This window comes from Desmodus rotundus, chromosome 2 (assembly GCF_022682495.2).
Source record: "Desmodus rotundus isolate HL8 chromosome 2, HLdesRot8A.1, whole genome shotgun sequence".
Taxonomy (NCBI): Eukaryota; Metazoa; Chordata; class Mammalia; order Chiroptera; family Phyllostomidae; genus Desmodus; species Desmodus rotundus.
This window is the reverse complement of record NC_071388.1, coordinates 7,489,152-7,510,898: the sequence shown is the minus strand read 5'-3', so window position 1 is coordinate 7,510,898 and position 21,747 is coordinate 7,489,152. Positions and strand designations below refer to the sequence as shown.

Sequence of the window (21,747 nt, the reverse complement as noted above, 5' to 3'; positions counted from 1 at the left end):
ATCTGGAGTAAAGCAGGAGACCTGCCCAGTGGAGACCAGCTTGGGAGGCAGGCTAACGTTTGAGGCTCTCGCTGCGTACACTTTGTTAAGACACTTATGAACCATCCACCCTGTTTCACAGAAGCGGAAACTAGGGTTCAAGAGGGTCAGCATGTAGCCCGAAGAGTAAGTGGTGGGTAGGTTACTGGTGTGAGATGATTCTGTATTTGAGAATATTTTGCAAAATGTGAAATCCTATGCAAACTTAAAGAAAACACCAGAGCTTTCTTATTTGTGTATCTCCGGAACACAGGAAGAATAGATTATTCCAATGACCGAATAAAGTATTTCGCTGCAGGAATATATTACAATATTAAAGAAACAATATCACAGGGCACAATTAACCATATCTTTAAGGGCTTCACTAGCAACACCTGGGAGCTCTTACTATGTAACGGGAGCTTTGTATGAAAGTCCTAACCCTCCCTAGAGCCCAAAGGGCCCTCATCCTCGTCGCTTCTTGGTGGGCGAGGGCTCAGTGATGGCTGCTCCTTCCTGCGCTCCCACCGCTCTGGACTCCCAGCTCTGCGTCTGGTTGCTGAAAGCCATCTGGGGGCCGCTTTCCCAACAGTAGCTCAGACAGGCCCCATCTGCCCTCCAGGCTGATGAACACTACCAAGTCCTGCTGTGCTTGGAGGCTCCTGAGCAGCCCAGCCCAGCCCACAGCGACCTCTGCCCTCCTCCATCCTGCACGTGCACACCCCCCACAGCACACACACATGCACAGCACACACGCGTGCACGTCACATACCACCGACACACACGCACGTACAGGAGCAGACGATCTGAGAATGAATTGTAAGCCACAAGCCACTTAGCATCTGCTCTCAGTGTGTTGATGCTGGTCCCACCTGGCCCTGCCCAGCACCTGGACTTGGGGCCTATAGTTCTGGAATAAAAGGCAGTTCTCCCAAAAGCGTCAGCAGAGACGGGCTAGGGCCTTTGGGGGCCCTTGGAGTCATGGTGGACATGGGGACGGTGCGCGTAGCTATCCTCAGGGGGCACTGCATGGTCTCCCTGGGAAGAGTAACCTATAAGTTGTGCCATTTGCCTGAAAAGGGGGTTCATCACTGATCCCACTGATATGTGGTCATTCCCAGACACCCCCATTTCTACAAGAGCAGCTCTGCCTCGAACTCATAGAAAATGCCTTATGTATGGGGAAAATTGACCGTGTTGGTTTATCCAAGATGAATCTACCCACCAGAGGAATTTATAAACCTTGGCCCACATTTTGCCTGCAAACATTTCTCTTCCACGGCAGTCACGTCATTGACGAAGCTTCGGAAGAGCCAGCTAGTCTGGCTGTGCTCCCCCAGCACGGGCACCTTCTCTGTAGCCCGGAGGTTCGGTCTCCAGGGCTGGAGGAATCCGTAAGGTCTTTTTTTCTTTCAGTTTTATCTTCTGTGGATTTCAGCCGTACAGCTTAGTGGTTTGGCCATCATACACTTTCCACGGTGTTCCCATAAACATCCGGCAGGGCCTTGCCTGCAGTCCACCTTAGGAGGCGCAGGAAGAACTGAAAATCGCTCAAGGGACACTTGGGCTCGTTTCCGACCAGGTGCACCTTGGGAAATCCCCTTTGTGGCAAACATTCAGTCGCCCCAGGGCGCTGCTTCAGCAGGGTCATCAGGCAGGGGACCCTTTGAAAAATACAGATGCAGAGACGGATATCAGATCAGTTTGAGTGAGTTCAGTCTCCCATGGATTTTTCCTTCCCCTGAAGCAAACTTTCTTTTTTTTCTGGGCTAGAATATTTTGGGGAAAAAAAAAAAAGGTGTCTGTTGGTTTGTCCGCTTTGTGCGCTTCTTTCAGCAGTGAGGACAAGGAATGCCTCTTCTTTGGATTCTGCAAGCCCCGGCTTTTATCTCCTCTCTGCGAGTCCCAGTGTGTAGCCCTGTGCCAGGTAATGAAAGGGTTTTCTTATGTTTCCGTTCTCTGCTTTGAGGGAACAACAGAGAGCGGGTATTTCCAGGCACGTGAGTCAAGTCCCAGAATCAAGCGGCCACGGCAAGAGAATCCTGGAGAACAAAGTTGAGTTGAAGAAACCACCTGCCACATGTCCAAAGGATGACTCACCGCATTCCTCCCAGAGTGCCAGGCACAGGGCCACCAGAGCAGCCTGGTCCTATAGGAACCCAGTTTTCAGACCCTTCCCCAAGCAGAGCCTCCTGGTACCCTTTCTAGCTTCAGGGCACCATTCCTAGCAGGGTCCACGGGAATTCGGGCCTGAGGCCTGTACTGTCCACACCCAGCTCCCTGGAGGCCTCCTGGGCTCGGAGCCAAGAGAAAATACCAGTTTCATCATGCTAATTAGATTAATGACCTGCTGGTCTCTCGCAGGGAGAAGCAGGAGCCTCCCTGCTCAGCAGGACCACAGTGAGAATGAGGTAGCTTTCAGTAGACCCTCTGTGAGCCCATCTGCCCTCGGCCCCAGGAACACGTCCGAAGGCATCAGTCAGCCCAGCCGAGCTCTCAGCTGTCACCTGCTTCATCATCCTCTCCTGGTGGGGTGTCCTAGGATATAAAGGTGACAGTCATCCAGCAGAGTCCGATCCACAATGAGAAGGATGCCGAGTTCCGGCAGCTGTGGGCTCAAAGGTCAGGAAGGAAGGTGGGCAAGTGCCAGGTGTCAGGATTTTGACATAATGACTTGACAACTACCTGAGGCAGGACAGGTGTCTCAGGATGAAGTTGTGTTTCCTGACCTTTTCTGGGTCAGAGGTTCCTGATGTTCCTGTCCTCTGCCCAGGGAGGTCCCCTGCTCAGGTGTGACCCAGAGTCTAGTCTTTTGAGAAAGAATAAAGGTATCTCGGGGGGCAGGGGGCTCCTCCCCCGCCCAGGGAATCTCTGTGCACTGTCCCCCTTCTTTCTTCCACCTTCCTCCCTTTTATGGCTAGCATCCTGTTCCCGCCCCTCCCCCCCACACCTTCTCTTTCCTTAGCATCCAGTGTAATCATCCCTCCCTCTGGTGGCACTCAGGACTGGCCCCTTGCTGCCTCCTGGCCCACACCGCTACGGACATCAGCAAGACACAGGAATGGCTTTTCAGATTTCCGGGAGGGCTCAGCTATGCGGGGTCCTTTCTCCTCACCACATCCACGCGACAATGGGAAGACCCTGGACCCTTTCTAAAGAAGCATTTATTAGGTTTTAATAAACACTGGGTTGTTTTCCAGGCATCACATATTTAAAAAAAAGATTTTTTGGATCAAAATACAATAAAGTGTTTAGGGGTTTATATAATCTGGGCTCCATCTTTACTGTCATAAAGCCTTGGAGGAGACTGTGAAATAACGACCCCAGTTACTCTCATTTTTCCCTTTGCTTCAGGGCAAGAATAAATACATTGCATTTTTACTGTGCTTTATATTTTATAAAAGCATATTCAATTCGCAGTATAATGGGATTGGCTCAGCAATCCTGGGAGGTAGGGGAGCAAGAATTATCCTCTCTGGTTTACAGATCGAGGGGACTGCGGCTCACAGAGCAGAATGGTTCGTTTGGAATCTCAAGTAATGCGTAGATAGCAGAGCTAGAAGTTGATTTGAGATTTTTCTGACGTTTTTTAGTACAGACCTCAATTCTTCCCTAAAATCACGGTTTCTGGACAGGGGTACAGAACAAAAGGCCTGTGTGCCTGCGCCCCCTGCTCTGCTGGCAAAGGCAGCCGCTCAGGGGTGCTCCCGTCACGGCCCATTTCAGGTGTCCTATGGGACGCACACCCCTAACCGCTCCCCGGCACACACCTCCCACTAGTGTTTGACGCTTTTTTCTCCAGTTAGTGTCACGGAAGCTGATCCATTGACACACACAGTCTCTGGTGGCTCCCCTGTCTGCGGTGTGGCACTGGAGACAGACCTGCTGCTCCTAACGTGGTCCAGAGTGGCCTGGCTGGGCTCACCCCTTCACCTGGGCCAGGAGGCTTTCTGGACACTTTTCCTGCAGAATAAACAAGAGCATCCCCGTAAGCTGATGATTTAAGAAAATGATCGTCACCACCTATCCTACCTGAAACACTGGTATTGAAATGGTCTCAGTAATATGCCCTTTTTACTGGACGGTGACCACGATGTCTTCTCTGCCCTGAGTGCCTCAGAGTGCTGCGTGCTGTGAGCTCCCTGAGAAGGGACAGGCCCTGGGGTGGACTTGAGCGCATTGGTCAGTCAGCTCAGCAGACATGGAGCCCCAGGGACCCGGTGTCCGGCCCTGCGGGCGGGGTGGGGGCGTGGGGAGTCAGAACATGTTGTGAGGCCAGAGGCACTCTGGGATTGGGACAGGGTGAGGGGGAAGGTGGACCATAGGGAGGAGACTTCAGCCGTAGTCCCAGAAGGACTGGTGGGTGAGGAAGGCCTGCTGAGTCCTCAGGGCCCCTGAGGTCACTTTGAGGCTTTAGAGAAAACCGGGAAAACCAGTTTGGTGACCCATCTTGCTTTCTTTTTGTCTGTACTTTTTTTTTTTTTTTTAAGATTTTATTTATTTATTTTTAGAGGGGAAGGGTGGGAGAAAGAGGAAGAGAAACATCAATCTGTGGTTGCCTCTTGCGCGCCCCCTACTGGGGACCCCGCCTGCCACCCAAGCATGTGTCCTGACTGGGAATCAAGCCAGCGACCCTTTGGTTTGCAGACCGGTGCTCAATCCACTGAGCCAACACCAGCCAGGGTTTCTTATCTGTTCTTTTTGAAAGGAACTCTGAAATATTCAGGTCCCCTCCACCGCAGGGAGCTAGCGTGCCCCTCCCCACACAAGTGGGAGTCTGATGCTCCCCAGCGTTTTCTCCCTGAGCCCCTTGTCAGCTGGGTCCCCATCATCATCTTGTCACAGCTGCCTTCATGCCTGCAATCTCCAAGCTACGTTCACTAGGGTTTAAAAAGCCCTCCATTGTCCTCCCTTGTTAGTTCTTCACAAAACCGTGACCGCACCAGCAGGGCGGAGCGGGAAGAGCTCCCCGCCCTTCAGCCCCGCCCCTCAGCCCACCGCCAGGTGAGACGGGATTTGCTGATTTAAAACGCAGGTCTGCTGCCTTCGTTTTCTCGGAGGTATGGAGGAGCCAGTTGAAACAGCACTTCCGTGTCATACAAAGGGCACAGCCTTGGAAGTCAAACATCCTGGTGTCACCTCCTCCTGCCTGAGGGACACTGGGTAAAGCTTCTCACCCTCTCTGGACCTCAATTTCCTTTTCTGTGAATCCGGCCAAATCGTGAGCCTGGCATGTGGGCCCCGCCAAGGCTGCTTTGCTTCCTCCGCCCTTCTTCCCACCGCTTTAGCCCAAGAACCAAGGACACGTGAAAAACTCACAATTTACTGTGAATCATTTAAAAATGTCAACGCCGACGTGACCAACATCAGAACACAGGCCCACTCTGCTTCACTGTGTACACAGGGAAATTCTGAACACCTTTGCTTTCAAACGGCCTGCAAATCCGCTGGATCCGGGGCCAGCCCCAGCCCCTGGTTGACCGGAGGGAGGAGATCTGGACGTTTAATAAAGCATCTGATGGGATTCTTCTCCAAAGCGCTGAGCCGTCCACGCTGGGAGGGCTCGAGTGTAGTGCTGGCAGGTGGAAATCATGGGGCTCAGAGGCTGGAAGGCTCCTGACCCCACTTCGACACCCACGGCCAGACGCCCTTCGACACCCTTTCCCCCTGGCCCGTTTATGCCAACTCCGGAAGGACACGTGGCCTTCTGTGCTGAGGTCACGTTTGTCAGATCAGGGAGACAGTGTGGTTGTCAGGCTGGCGAGTGGGTGAAGGACTGTGGGGCACACCACAGCCCCTCGGCGCCCCAGGAAGTGAACACACCTCTGAGCTTCCCTGATGTACACACGGAAGACTTTCCTCCACCTGTGAGTCCTTCTAACAACCCGGCCGACCATGCCACTCACAGAGTGCGTGACCCACTTCTCAGTCGTGCAGTCGAGGCAAAGCTGTCCGGCCAATGACATCTGTGAGATCGCCAAAGGCTGCTCACCCCAGGGCAGTGTGGTGGCCTCTGTGGCACCTTCACAGTGGAGGCTGTCCCTGCAGTGCGGAGTGAAGGTGGTGGCAGGGAGGCCAGGCTGTGGCTCCAGGGCAGCGCGGGGAGAGGTGAGGGTGACCTGTTGCAGGAACCCAGTGCCGCCCTTGGTGCTCCGGCTGCTGTGCTACTTCCACTAGGGTGCCATACAGACAAGGACGCCCTGGTTTGCCCCAGGGGCCCCGGGGGGTTCAGCAGCCCACTCCCACTTTCCACAGGGTCTTTCCCCTTTTTCCAGTGTCCCACACTGGGTGTTTAAAGAAAGACCCTTGTCCAAACTCCTGTGGAGGGCGTGAAGAGCCCACGTTCAACTGTGTCCTGGGAAGGAGGGGGAGTGAATGGGGCTGCAACAGAGGTGATTGTTCTGAGGGAGGCTGCGGGGAGAGTTTGTTTGCTGCGTTGTCAGAAAGCAGGAACAGTCAGGGACTTCTGTGTCTAGAAATTAAGCTTCTTGCTTTTAAACAGGTATTTTTTAAATGATTTTATTTATTTACTTTTAGAGAGAAGGGAAGGGAGGGAGAGAGGAAGGGAAACATCATCAGTTGCCTCTCCCATGCCCCCAAGCATGCCCCCCAACTGGGACCAGGCCTGCAACCCAGACATGTGCCCTGACTTCGGAATAGAGCCAGTAAACTTTCAGTTTGCAGGACGATCCCCTGACCCACTGAGCTACACCAGTCAGGGCTAAACAAGTGAACTGCAGTAGAGGGAAAGAAGCCCCTTTGCTCCTGAAACAAAGCAAGAAAGTTGAGGCTGTTAAATGCCTCAGTTACATCTACCCTAAATGTGGAAAAACAATTGCTGTGGGTTGAATTTTGTGTTCCCCTCCCACCCAAATCTATATGCCGAAGAACTAATCCCCCCCTCCCTAGGACCAGTGAATGTGCCCTTGTTTGGAAATACGGTCTTTGAGATGTATTGGGTGGGCCAAAGTGTTCCAGTGGCCTTTTCCGTACGATGGCTCTAGTAGTGCTTAGTTGTCTTTAACTTCACGTGAAACAATTTTGTTAGATTGTATTGTGACAGCTGTCATATCAGCATGCCTTAAAAAAAAACTTATCAAAACTGCTGATTTTTTTGTGTAGCCCTTCTAATATTGAAGATGGAAGAAAATAAGCAACATTCTAGGCATAGTATGCTTTATTATTTCAAGAAAGGTAAATATGCAACTGAGACACAAAAAAAGATTTGTGCAGTGAGTGGAGAAAGTGCTGTGACTGATCGAATGTGTCAAAAACAGTTCCATGCTGGAGATTTCTTATTGGACGATGCTCCATGGTCACGTAGACCAGTTGAAGTTGATAGCAACCAAATCAAGACATTAGTTAAGAATAACCAAGGTTATACCATGCGGGAGACAGCTGACATACTCAAAATATCCAAATCAATAAAGTTATTGGTGAAAATTAAAAATGTGTCTTTTATTTTATGGAAAAAACAAAACCGACTCTTTGGCCAACCCCCAAGTTCCTGGAGTAGGGTGGGCCTAACCCAGTTATGACGGTGTCCTTGTAGAGAGGAGAAATTTGCACAGAGACACACAACGGAAGAGGCCATATGAAGACATTTCAGGGGTGACACATCTACAAGCCAAGGAACCCAAGAATGGCCAGCAACCACCAGAAGCTGGGGGAGAGGACGGGACAGAGGCATCCTCATGGACCCCTGTGGACACCTTGATCTTGAACTTCCATTCTCCAGAGTTGTGAGATGGGGACTTCCTGTTGTTTTAAGCCACGCCATTTGTTAGGGCAGCCTTAGGACATTCATATAAGAATCCTGACTGGGGGTCAGTCCTGGTCCCTCGTTTCTGTCCTGGGCAAAGCGTGAGGCCGTGTGAACCTGTACTGCCTTGACACAGGGACACCCTGGCTGTTGTCTCGACCCCAAATATTAGTGCCAGGAGTGTGGGACCGCCCCTTTGACCAGCTGCGCCCCGCATACAGATTGGGCCGGGGTTCCTGGGATGCCATGTGGCGGCTTCTGGCCCTGAGCCTCCCAGGCCAGTGAGGGAAACCGCTCATGTTTGCCTGCTCTAAACAGGTTTCCGAGCAAGGTTTCTTCGGAAGAAAAGATTCTGTGGAGGGAAAAAACCGCACACAGCTGATCCAAGCCACGGCCTTTGTTACCCAGGTGACTTGACTTGCCGGGGTCGTGCTGCCCTCCATCTCTCGGCTTGTTGTCCACGGCTCCCTCCCTCCACCAGTGGGCAGGGCGGGGGGGACTGGGCAGCTTGGCTGTTCTGGTGTGAATCCATGCTTATTTTTGAGACTCACTGCTCTCTCTCCTGCCTGTCCCTCTTTCTTTCCAGAAACGCCTCTTCTCTTTTCTCCCAATGGTAACACAGCCTACCATCTTCCCTGATTTGTTCTTCCATGTCAAACAAGCACCAGGTGTTTTGAGGGTCACGGTGCCCTGGGGTTGACATCAGGTGGGCATTTATAACCAAGTAAATATCAAAATTACCCACAAAGCAAATGTTAGCGGTGACCATCAGGATTGAAACCAAGGACAATGGGAGACTGCCTTCTGACATTCTGTCCAATGGCAGCTGCCAATCCTCAGGCTTCAGAGCTTCAGAGGACACAGAGAAACCCTCCTCGTTCCCAAATGGGCTGTGCCCTCCCCAGCCTGGTCTGCCTGGCCGTCCTCAGAGCCAGGCGAGGACAGGAGGGCTGGTGTGGATTCTCTAAGATGTCTAGAGTGGCAGAACCTGGAACTCAGTGGCCTCTTGACACATGTGTGTTGGTTTAAAGGAGTCAGAAAAATCTCCCTGCTTCCCAGTGTCAAGGACAGATGAAAGAGAGTCAGTTCCGGAAGGCCCTGAATGCAGAAGCTTCCAGCAATTGTCTTCTAACTCCCTCTCATTAGCAGAAGGGCAATCCAACCAGCTCCTTGACCACCTTGTGGTCAGAAGAGCTCCGTGTGTCGGGAGAGCTTGAGGACGGCTCTGGAGCAGAGGCCTGGGAAGGAATCCTGGCTTGGCCGTCTGCCCGCTGGGTGGCCTTGGGCAATCCCTTAGCTTGAGCCTCAGTCTCACCTGCTGTAAAATGGGAATAATCATAATATCAACCTGCAGGTTGTATGCTATTCATGTCCATGAGGCACCTAGAACAGTGCCAGGCCCGGCACGTGCTTGTGAAAATGAGGCTGTAGAGCCGGCAGCTGGCGGGGGCAGCGGGGGGCAGAGAGGCAGTCGCATGGGATGACTGGGACACAGGACGGTGGGCATCTGGGGGAAAAGCATGCTGCAAGGTGAACTTTACCTGCCTCACTGTGCTTGCTTCCCCGCCCCGGCTCTCTCTCCCCATCCGGACGGGAATATCACGGCAGACTCACACCGTGGACTCCTTTTTCTGCCAAACGCCTCTTCTAGGCAGTGAGCAAGAGAGTCATTTGCATGGAGGATGCCAAAGGCCCACATGGCAAGAAGGCTGCTTTGGAAAACGATCGGTGCGTGGGCTGGGATGCGTTTTCATGACCTCCTCGGCCTCACGGGAGCCAGGCTGAGCCGTGCTCCGCTGAGCGAAGGCCGGGCGGCAGATGGACAGAGACTTGTCTCAGACTTCTCTCTGAATCAATGTCAAAATACAAAGAGGAAAAAGAACCTTGCTGTCACTTTCAGTTGTGAGGTTTCAGATGAGACGCGATTTTGATTCCTTTTTTCCTCCCAGTCAGATGTTTGGAGATGGAGGGACTGGGAAGAAACTGGTAAATTTCTTGAGGAATTTCTCACCCCAAAACCCATACCCTTTCCTATACTTTTCACCGCCCATCATTCAAGAAGCAGGTGAGTAGGTTTTTGCTAAAGTGTGTGTGTGGGTGTTTGTGTGTGTGTGTGTGTGTGTGTGTGTGTGAGTGAGAGAGAGAGAGAGAGAGAGGGATGTTCAAAATGATTACAGTAAATTTGAACTAATTATGTGAAAGTAAATAGGCAGAGACAGGAGTTTTTGGTCTGCTCACTTCTTGGCTCATGCAAGTCAGCCATCCAATTGATTGCCTGCTCGCTCGCTCACTTGGTTGACTGACCACTTACTGAACACCCACTGTAGCCAGGCATGGGGCTAGGCACTGGGAACCAGCAATGAATGGAGCAGGAAGGAAGCTGCCCGTGTGGACCTGACACTGGCGAGGGGTGGGGAGCCGTGAGGTGGAGAGGCCACATGGAAGGCCATCCCAACACAAGCCACAGCCCACAGGGAAGGGCCGAGGTGCTGCTGGGCGAGTGTGGCTCTTTCACAGAGCTGTGAGAAGAGCATTTCAGGAAACTCACATGTGGGGTGGAAATAGAAGGCTGTCCCTGGGTTCCTGATGTCCCATTTCCATCCGTCCTACTGCAGAAAAAGTCCAATCTTGTCTCCATCAAGCTCAAAACAATGGCTAAGATCCAAAAGTTCTGTGCCATTGGTTCAGTTCCTGTGAAAGCTGAGTCCCGTCAAGCCTTTATCGTCATCAGTCACAGGCAGCTGCTAGTCCCACACAGCCAGCTGCTAAGGAGAGAGACCGAAGGGGGCTGCGAGTGAGGAGTGAGGGTTAGCAGGTGAGAGCGAGTGAGGGCTTCCCTTTTATACTGGTATTGTATTCTCTCGGGCTTGGGAAGGACCAGGCACTTCTTCAAACTAGCCAATCAACTTCCCACACTTTCACAGTCTTCTGATGGGTCCACTCCATGTTTCCTACATGTTCCAGGGTCCTGCATCCTTTATCCAATCCGGTCCTTCTCCCTGGTTAGACAGACAGGCCTCTATGGTTGCCATTTTGGCTCCCACTGCGCATGCGTCATAGAAGCACCTCCCCCTGCCCTCCCCTCCCCCACAGTTCCCCACAAGGGGTAAGGGAGGGGTGTTTATCCCCTTGGTGGGGCAATGCAGCAGTCCCCTGGAGTGGGTGAGGATGTAGCTTCCAGGTGGAGCAAGTAGGCTTATGCTCCCTAGTTTACTATGGTTAATAATGTCTGGTTTCCTTTGTCCCCTTCCGTTGTTAATACCTAGCTGCCTGCACCAACAGAGGGGCTTGTCTGGAGCTCTTTCCCCACCTGCTCCCACGCGCTTCCGTTTTCTTGCAGGGTCTCTTTCGCTGGCCCCATGCAGATGGAACCCCCGCTGTGCCTTCTTTAGGGAATTAGACTCACCTGGGTTCAGATCTAGGCTCAGTCCTCTTTCTGAGACTCAGTTTCTACCTGCACAAGAGGAAGCTGACACCTCTCCGTGGAGCTGGCCTGAGAAGGAGGGACTACAGACGAAATCCTGGCCTGGGGCCGCTGTGCACTTGACCTCTGGTAAGTGCTGCAGCGCCTACTAGTCTTCCCAGTGTTTCCGGCTTGAGGGCCTAGAAAGGCCTGAGGAGCGGAGGATCTGTCGTTTGCCCGGAGCCCAGGGATAGACAGTGGGGCTGTGGGCAAACGACAGATCCTCCACAGGCTGCCCCACACCTTCTCTGGGGCCTGGAGACGGGGAGGAGGGCCTGAGGAAAGAGCTTTCTTGGCCAGGTGGGCCATGGAGACCCTTCTTTTGAGAGACCCCTGGCTCTCACGTGTCTGTGTCTGTGTCCACTTATTTGGGGGTTCTGAACCAGGGGCAGGTGCATAGTGCAGCTGCCCCTACCTAACAGGGAGGCCCTAAGACTCTGGGACTGCTCAGGACCCCGGGATTCACCATCTCCACCTGGGGAGGAGCCAGTATGCAGGGGGCAGGGACTGCCACCTGCCGGCACTCAGGCTTAGCTCCTGCCAGGCCTTGGGGGTGCTGAGTCCACCCACCTTTCTGAGTTGACTGACTTACTGGGAGACTGCAGGCTCAGTTTAAAGCTGGGTCTCCCCCTTCTTGTGGCTTCTCTCCTGAAAGATGGGTACAAGGAACACTCTCGGGGTTGTTTCCTGCTCAGGCGCCCAGCGAGTCAGGGCATCGTCCTTTACCAAGCTGCGCCCAGAGCTGCTGGGCAGTAAGTGGAGGACCAGTGCCCCCTCCCCGGCCCCGCACTCCTGACAGCCGGGCACTGGGGGGTCTTCCCTTGACCGGCAGAGTCTGAGCCAGGCAGAATGGGACAGAGGAGGTTGCCGGGGGAGGCTGCGTCCGGCAGGCTGGCACCTTCGTGGGGTGGGGTCCCTCGGCAGGGACGTCCCCTGGGCCAGGAGTCCTCACTCATACCACCTCCATCACCTGCTCCCACTGCTTTGACTCAACTGATGACCTCAGGCACGAGCTGCATAAATCAGCAAGTGTTAGCCTGCTGGTGCTATTCATTTGCTTTTAATTTAGTAGCATTAACTCTGAAGGGACATCTCCCACCAGTCCTTGTTTACAGTGTGTCAGGCACATGCCTGGGACGGGGAAAGGTAAGGGGGCACAGTACACTTGATGATTGGAGTTCCGGAATGTTCCATATCTGAATAGTTCTGGGTTTTCAATGCCCCTAGGACTCAAACAACAACAGTAAAGCAACAAGAAAACCCGACACGTCACCACCACCACCATCCCAACAACACAACACAGTTACAACATAACAGCCCCATCGCCCCACAGCAGGACCTGGCCGGGGAGTGTGAGTGGCTCCGGAGGGGAGCCCCACCCTCCAAGTGGCCCATTCCCCGCCCCCCCCCCCCCCCCCCCCCGTAGGGTGAGGGCCGAAGCCCAAGCTTTCCCCAGAACAGCTGAGAAGCACAGAGGTGTCAGGAGTCAAGGTTAGAAATAAAACAAAGCAGAGAAACCCTGCCGCGCTCCAGGGTGCATCAAGCAGGAGCTGACTCTGCTCCACCTCAGACCCGTGCGGGGCCCTCGTGCCCTGTGTTCTTTTCGAGGGGGGGGTCTGACCGCTTCACATACCTGCGCCCTGCTGCCGCCTGGGCCTCCCCTCCCACCCGGCTCTCCTGTCCATGCCACCTGCTGTACCCTTGGAGCCACTCTCCTCCAGCTGCTGGGAGATGGGGGTGGAGGTGGGGCTGGGTCCCTCCACTGGCTCCCAGTGAGGTTGGCCGGCTTCTGGGGCGCTGTCCTGGGGAGCCTGCAATTGGTGGCAGAGGCCAATTGGATGACCTGCCTCACCAGCCTCCCCACTCCTGACCTTACTCCCCGTCTCTCCGTCTGCCCTTGAACTTTACTCACTGCTCAGGCAATAGCTGTGAGCATGCTTCCCCTGGCTCTGCCTTCCAAGGAGCCTGGGGTCCCACCAAAGGCATCCCGGCCCCTGAGACCTGCCCTGTGGGGTGCGGGGCTCACCGGACAGCAGGAGCAATCGCCCAGATGTCTCCTTTAGTTTGCACACATGTGAAGTAGGTGGGATCTTGCCTGATGTGGAGATGAGGGAGCTGGAAGGCAGGGCTGGGTGATGTAGCCCCGATCTGTAGCTTCTCCCCAGGGAGTGGAGAGCAAGCAGCGGGGGTGGGGGGGCTGCAGGTGTTGGGGAGGAGCTCATGAGCTACAGGACTGCACACGCCCGTGAGGGTCTCTGGGTCAGAGGCATAAGCAGAAAACCCTGTGTGTATGTCTGTGTGCATGGTGCATGTGCTGCATGCACACATGTGTGTTACATACATACCTGTTCTAAAGCTCAGGATGTCCTGAGGCAGTCTGTGTCTCGTGTGTGGTCACACCCCCTGGTGGTGTTCAGTAACGTGGGGGTGACCGATGTGACCTCACATCGCCTGGTGGAAGTCTGTGCATAGACCTGGGAAGTCCGGGGCTGTGAACTACGTGGTGTGCCCATGGGAAGGGGAGAAAGGGCTGGGGGACCCGGGTGTGCTGCGGACTGGCAGCCTCTTTCACACAGCTGGGCACCCCGTGTGAGCCCTGTGCCCGAGGGCAGTGTGCGGGGCGATGTCACATGGTGGAGAGGATTCAGGGAACCCAGTGGTGGACTGTGCCTGGTATTCGCGCAGCATCAGGCCAGAGGGAAGGCTCTTCTGCGGAGCTTAAATGTGGTTGGAGAGAAGACAGTTCAGCTCACGGCAGTGTGTGTGTCTACCTGAGTAATGAGGATAGGGGCGCAGCGGGCGTGTGGACAGAGGTAGGGGTGTGTCCAGGGGTTGGCCGGACTCTGGTCTAGACATTTGGACCCCTTTTGGAAGGGTAAAGTAGCCACAGGTGCGATGGCCGCAATGCAGGACATAAAATGTGCTGCGACAGAGCGCGAGGGAAGGGTGGGCTGCAGGACAGCATGGGGTCCTCCAAGGGGGTGACCCTCCCATGAACTCTGTTTTTAGGGGGACTTCAAAATTAGACCCTTTATTTTTGAATTGTCACCAAAAGTCACTCTGGCTTTTAGGCACCTTGTGAAATGTCAGAGGAGAAGTGGGTCCACAGGAGACAGGAGAAGGGCGCACAGAGCTGACCGTTTCCTTAGGGGGAGGCAAACCGGCCACAGAGCAGAATTCCTACCACAGGCTCGCTGTGCAAAGCACAGAGCAAAGGAAAGGGAGAGGTGGTCAGCACAGAGGCTCGTGCATGGAGGCAGCATGATGTAGCGCCGGTGGTGGCCACAGCCACCGTGCCTTCCTCATTGGCCTCCACAAAGGACCTGCGCATGACCTTGGACAGAAGCAGTTCTCTCTGGGATGACATTCCAGAAAAGTCTGCCCCGTCCGGCTTGAAGACATGAGTCACACCCAGAGAGCGAAGGACTTCCTCCATATCATAATTCTCCTCCAGTTAAAATTGAGGGAGGAACGCTTTCCCCTCTTCTTCATCCATCATCTCTGGCCTGGTGCATTCTGTGAGCTTCTCAGAAGTCAGTTCTTTTCCCACTATTTCCAGATGGGCACTGTTATTGGGAAGCATGCTGATCCTGCCCAGCTCTGTGGGCATGAGGCAGCAGCAGAATTTTGGTGAATGTTTCTCCTCTGCAGGCGATATTAAGGGGAGATTTATTATGCATCATTTGCACAGGTCTTTCCACATTCTTGCTGACTCTGAGTGGTTCTTCCTGGGTCAGCTGTCTGTCAAATGAATCATCCCAACTTCCTTTGAAGTATTTAGATGGCATTTGCGAGAACCAGATGAGTAACTTGATTGACTGAATTTGGAGACAGCAGCTCTGCAGTTTCACCTTCCGCCTTGTTAGCTACACAGGTGTTGATGTGTTTTCTAGTCTCCTTTGGAGCTCTGAAGAAGCCGAGTCCTTCCATCTCGGCTTGGCAGAATTTGTGGCAGGAATCTTTGAAAGATGAGTTGAAATCGCAAGCCTTTTCTCCAAAGAGCCTGTTGGCAGTTCTCAGCCATGCTGCACGCCAGTCCTGGGAACTTGGGGAGAAGCGATCAGAAACCCTGGCGGACATCTTCCCCTCCGCCTCCACTTTTACTTACGGACAGTGCCTGGACCCTCTGGGCTGCGGTGTTTCCCTTTGCCCCCAGGAGGGCCATGGCCATGGCCAGGGCAGAGGAGATGCTTGTGGGTGAGAAAAACACGTTTTTTGAGTTGTCTTCGCCTAGATTTTTCAAAGGGTTTAAGGTGAGAGTGCCATTTGCTTCCAACAGAGCATCCGTGGGGGTGAGTCCTGGAGGGCTGGTGATGCCGCCCGAGCAGAGGCAGGAGCTCCCTTGTTCTTGATGGGTGAGGAAGAGCCAGCCAGGTGAAGATCAGCCCTCAACAGCATTTTAGGAAAGAAGAACTTTGGCAGATTTGGGGGGGAAAAGGAAGACCTGGTGGCTGAAGCCTGATGAGAGATGAGAGAGAGCAAACACGTCTGGAGCTGAGCTGGCTCGGGGACCTTGTTCTGGCTGAGGGGGTGCTGCTGGAGGGTGTTGGTCAGAGGAGAGGGATAGCATAGCCCTTCCCGAGGCCGCCTGGCTGCCCATCTGTTGGGGGCTGAGAAGGGAAGGAGAGCAACAATTAAGGGGCTGCTGTGCTGTTATCCCAGGGGGCACCTTGTCACGCTGGTGGAGGGAGGAGAAAGGTGAACAGACCTGGGGACAGTTTGAAGTTCGAGCAGTAGGTCTTGCTGGTGGATTGGATGTGGGACACAAGGAAATGGAGATGCTGAGGTTGACCTGAGTGACTGGCGCCGGCGGTTCCATGTGCTGAGACGGGAAGGTGAAGAGGTTGAAGTGGGGTTGGGGCAGCAACATTTTCTGTTCTGTTCAGGGTCCTGTGACTCCTACAACTTAACTTGGATGCCCTCTGAAAGTGGGCCTTGTGACAAGAGCATATAGGCATATAATTTATTTGGGGACATGGTCCCAGGGGCTGGGAAGAGGTGAAACCCGGGAGGAGGACAGCCACTCTGTGGGTGTGGTCTCGAGTTCCCACAGTGGGCCCCCAGCTCACACCTGCTGGGGAATGGGGAGGTTTGATCGCCCACCGGCTCTCATCCCCCACTCTCAGGGGTCACCCCATTCTCCTGATGTCCCAGGTGTACTGTTGTTCCCACTTGGCCTAGCCAGTGGGCTCCATGGATTCTCCACCGAACAGCCACAGAGAAGTCCTGGGGAGGGAGGAGACCAAGGATGCGCAGGGCCACAGGGCCAGGAGCTGCCAGCAGCTCCCGAGGGCAGCTGGTGGCACAGCAATGGCCAGAGCAGAAGGCAGCTGAGAGGACACGAGGTGACACTTGAAAGATGTCCAGAGCAACATCCAAAAGAGAGGCCCAGTGAACACTCGTACAAAGGAGCCTGGAGCTCAGAGAGAGGTTAGGCTGAGCTATAAATGTAGGAAATGAGGGCAGATGAGGTAAGTGGGTGTCATGGAATCCTGAGAAGTGAAATCAGGACAGGAGAGTCACCTGCAAGTCCCTGGGGAGCTTGTCAGGAGTGCCTTCAGTGCAGCAGTGAGGAGCAGCCTGACTGGAGGGTGGAGGAGAGGCCGCACACGGCTCCAAAGGTCTGGGCTCTAAGGGAGCAGACAGCGAGGCCGACAGGGTGCCGGGCACCTGGTGTGTGGCTCAGGTGGAGGAGAGGCCCCGCCCTGTCCCCGCTTGCTGTGCATGCTCCATCTCAGCCCTACCTCCTGCATCATCTGTTATTATTCATATTTACAGAAATGGTTGTGGAAGACAAAACTTCCAGAAGATGGTATTACTTGCCCATGTTCCAATGGGTAAAGGGCAGGGAGGGGATTTGAACCCAGTGTCATGGACTTTGGTGTCCAGTTTCTTTTCGTGACTACCCCTGATGCAGAAGGGGCAAAAGCCTGGGGTGACCCTCGTGCAGAAGGGTAAGGGGCAGGAGTCCATTCTCAAGGTGGTGTTTCTCTTTGTAGGAACTCAGGCCCTGGAAGTTTACCTTAAAAATTCTAAGCTCTTTTCCTGAATGGCAAATAACAATATGGTTTTCTGCCCCTGGCATTTCCATGATGGGCTGGTCATTGCGGCACCGCTGATGCCATCGGAACATTGGAAGAACGCGGTGGAAAATCAAGAGCAGGCATTCGGCATGAGATGTTCTCAAAACCATTTCTCCATGACCCCACAGCCCCGCTCCCCGCTCCCACGCCCTCCCATTTGCCCTGCCGAAGACCCAAGAGCTCAGCTTGGGGATCATTTGTGAACATAAGGTGAATGGGTAAGAGTCGGGAACATTCCCGTGTGTTCGCTTTTTTGTCATCAATGCTTGCACAGTAGGGCTGTGTGAATGTCGCTCACCCACCAACTCCAGGGAGCGGCAATGGAGATGCAGGGAGGGACCTAAACAGGTGTCGGCTGGATTACAGACACGGCTGCCCAGAGACATCGGTGTATGTCTTGACGTCTTCACGAGAGCCATGGAAATGGAACGCACACGAGAGGCAGCCCCCTCAGGGAAAACAGCTCGGCAAGTCTCTCTCCACTTCAAGGAGTTGTCACCAACCACCAACGATGACCTGGAAGTGACCAGCAGATGTCAGCATAACGTAGGGCTGGCCAGACCTGCTTCTAGAGATTGCCACCTGCTCGGGGAGAGCTGCTCTCAGACCCTCAGGGCCCCAGGTGGGAAGGGCTGGCCTCCGTCTGCAAAATCATGGGGTGGCCTATTCTTGCTGGTGCCCCAGCGTGGACAACTATTTGAGGAAAATCGCTTCCTAGTTCAAGGAAAATGCAAAAAATATTCAAAGAACTGAAAAAATAGAAAGCAAATATTTACTTACGTTAACCTCATTCATAAGCCTTAAGGTAAATATAGGCTAAAAGAAAAAGCCAACGAAACCAGATATGATAGGATATTCTAGAACATTCTAGAAATATGTTTGTGGCTATTAAGGCTGTCTGGCATATTGTTGGTGTTTTTTAAAAATACATTAAATTAGCATGCACAAGCTAATCTTTTATAAAATGTTCATTCTATACATTTTAATTTTGGAAAATTAAATAAAAAGATTTTCTTTTGTTCAAAAATAATAAAGTTCTTGAAGAAACCCACGGTGTGGCTTCTCTCAGGCAAAGCTACACACCTGGACTCATTCTTCCCCTTTCTTTGTGAGGACAGGAGGTTCATGTTGGTTGTTTTCTTGGCTGCCATTTCTCTCTGAAGCTAGAAAGGGGGCAGACCAGTTGCTTACTTTTTTCCTGGTTTCACATTACTTGACCTTAGATTTTTCTAGCTCAGCACAAAAGAAAAAATGCTTCAGAAAGGTTAGTTAAAAAAAAAAGATGAATAAGCTTCAGTCGTATCCCATGGGAGTTTGCACCTGGAAGGAGACAGAACATACAAATATCAGTGAATATGGTAAACGCTGCTCCTCTGCCTGGATGCTCTGCTTCCCTCCCGCCTCACCTGACCGCTCAGGTTTGCTCACCAGCACCTCCCGGAAGCCTTCCCGAGCCCCTCACGTTATCTGAGGGTGTGACTCCCTCTCAGTGACATTAATGATGTCACCTTAGTGACAGTAATAATGTCTCTCAGGGACATTAGTCACTCTTGTGCCTCTTCTCTGTCCCAGCGCCTTCGTACAGAGCACAGGGCCAACTGAACGTGCCAGGGGATGGCATCGTCCAGAGCAGCCGTTCGTCCGAGGTGGTGGGAGATGGTGGCAAACACCAGCTCCTTCCCCCTCAGTAGGACAGCCTGAAGGCAGGGACCACGTCTCCCTGACAACCCCCAGCAGGGTTGGTTGGGCCCAGGTGACCACAGCAGCAGCCACACTGTGCATGGGCCCTCCCCTTCTCTATGTCATTTCCTCACCTCCACATTCTTTGTTCCAGCTGGTGATCTGGTGTCTTTATGGCAGACACACGTGAGTCTAGTCTTCTTCCAGCAGGAGCCTTGAGACCTCACTGCGTGGTCCATTTGCACGAGCTGTTCCTTCTCCCTGGAGCTGCCCCTGAAGCATTCCCCCCATCCTGCTCCCTGGGCCTGGCCAACCGCTCCCACTCGGCTTTGCTAGTGGGACACCCACTCTGAGGAGCTTTATAAACACGAAGGTCTGCAGAGGCTGGCCCAGCCCGGCGTGCCCCTCCCCCCCGTGCCCGTCTCTGTTGCTGCCCTTCAATGAATGTCAACTTCCTGTCCTTCCTACCAGAGTGCTTTACTTCTAGTGATCTCTCCATGAGCGACTGCTCAACAGTGTAACCCTTCCTGTGCTGGGGCTGCTTCGTCTGTGCCGTGCATTGTCCTCCCTCCCACGTTATCACCCCACGGTTGTTACTTTTGCTGTTACCGGCTCGTTAACTTTTAAAGATGCCTTATTTTAAAAAGAGTTTTTATACCTACCCTCATTTTTGTCTGTTGTTCCCATTTCTGGAACTCTGCATTCCTTCGTGAATGTCTGTTTCCACGCGGCATCGCTGCACTGTCTGTGAGAACCTTCCTTAATATTTCTGGTTGTCCTTGTGTGATCAAAGGCCTTGGCTTTAGTTTGTCCGAGAAATGCTCTTATTTCACCTTCATTGTAGAACGATGTTTTTTGGATATAAAATTACAGATTGACAGACTTTTCTTGTTTTTTAAAACTGTGTTCTTCATTAAGCGATGCTCTTTTTCCTGATAAGAAAAAAGGGCAATCTTATCATCTCTTCATTGTTTTTCTGTGTATAATGTGCCTTTCTTCCCCTCTGGTGGATTTTGGGGTGACATAGTATCACTAGTTCTCAGCACTCGGATTACGATGTGCCCTGGTATTTGTTTTCCTTAGGAGTTTGTGGGTTTCTGTTTTCCATGAAATCTGGGAACATTTTGGCCATTCTTTCTTCAAATACTTTTTATGCTCTAATAACTCTTTCCTCTCCTTCTGAGACTCTAATTATTTATTAGATGATTTTATCTTGTCCCATAGGCTACCGAGGTCCTCTTCATTTACCTTCCACCTTTTTTCCTCTTTGTCTTTAAGTTCAGATAATTTCTGCTGCTCAGTCTTCAAGTTCATTGATCTTTTCTGCCAAGGTCTCAAAATTGCTGCTAGATCCAGCCAGTGACTATTTTATTTTACATACTATGTTTTTTTGTTGTAGAATTCCCTCTCTGTTCTGTTTCACAGCTTCCACTTCTCTACGGAGGGTTCCCATATGTTCCATTATTATGTCCCTGGGTTTTCTCTAAGTCTGTGACCATATTTATAATAGTTACTTTGAAGTCCTGCCTGCTAGTTCCAGAATTCTCGTTATGTCTGGGTCTTTTTCCAATGACTGATTTTTCTTCAGGTAGCAGTCCAGTTTTTATCAGCACATGCCTACTAATTATCCGGTTTCATGTTGGCTGTTGTGGACGCTACCTTGTCAAGTGTTTGGATTACACTGTCTTCCATAAAGAGTGTTGAGCTTTCTCCTGGCAAGTAGCGGATTTACTGGCAGTTCAGTACAATTCATTCAAGGCTTGTTTTTAAGCTTTGTTAGGGTGCGTACAGAGTAGCTTTTACTCCAGGGCCAGAGATCCAGTTTCTGGGGTGTGACATTTCTGAGGTGTCAATGTAGAGTGTTCATTGAGATCTATTAATTCTGGCAAGCTGGAACCCCTGTGCCTCCACCTCTTCGCAAGTTCCAGAGTCTCTCTTTGGCCCAGGGGTCCCTGGTTGTCGTTCTTTGCCTGGCCCTGTGGAACTTTGCTACAGACCCGTAGCTTAGTATTCAGACAGACTCAAGGGGACCCCTATGCAAATTTCTGGGGCCCCTCCTGTGGGGCTCCCCCATCCTGGGCTCTGCATCGCACACCCTCATTGTCTTAGCACCCCAACTCCAATCTTTGTCTTCTCTGCGTAGCAAGGTCACTGTGCCCTGTTTGGGTTTGTTTCCCCGTATCACGATCTGGAGAGTGCCTTAAAGCATAACACTGGGGAAATGGTGGGGCTCCCTCATGTCTCCTGTCTCCTGGCTCAGAGATCTCAGTCCTGCCTTGCTGGGTGACAACATCGCACACCGTTGTTTTAGGTACTGGGTCCAGTTTTACAGTTCTTTCCGGTGGGAGGGCTGGTCTGGTTCCACTTACTCCCTTTGACCTCTCTGGGTGTTAGGAGTTCAGGAGGCAGAGACATGGATTTTAAATCTGCGCGCCCTCGGCTCTCACAGAGACACAGGCTCATGGCTGATTCCTGTGGCATGGCCCCACCCAAAGATGCCCACAACTCAGTCCCCAGAACCTGTGACCAGGTCACCTTATATGGCAAAAGGGACTTGGCCGGTGAGATTAAAATAAGGACCTTGAGAGGGGAGATTACTCTGGATTATTTGGATGTGCCAACCAATCACAGGGTCCTTTCAAGAAGGAGGCAGGGGTGACAGAGCAGGAAAGGCGGTGTGATGACGGAGCAGGAGCAGAGTGATGAACTGGGAAGATGGAAGGAGAGGTCATAAGCGAAGA

General features: G+C 52.6%; 1 pseudogene; it reads right to left on the bottom strand.

Moving 5' to 3' along the window:
- Positions 1-14,388: 14,388 nt before the first annotated feature.
- Positions 14,389-15,624, bottom strand: LOC112308847 (serpin B6 pseudogene; annotated as a pseudogene).
- Positions 15,625-21,747: the final 6,123 nt, after the last annotated feature.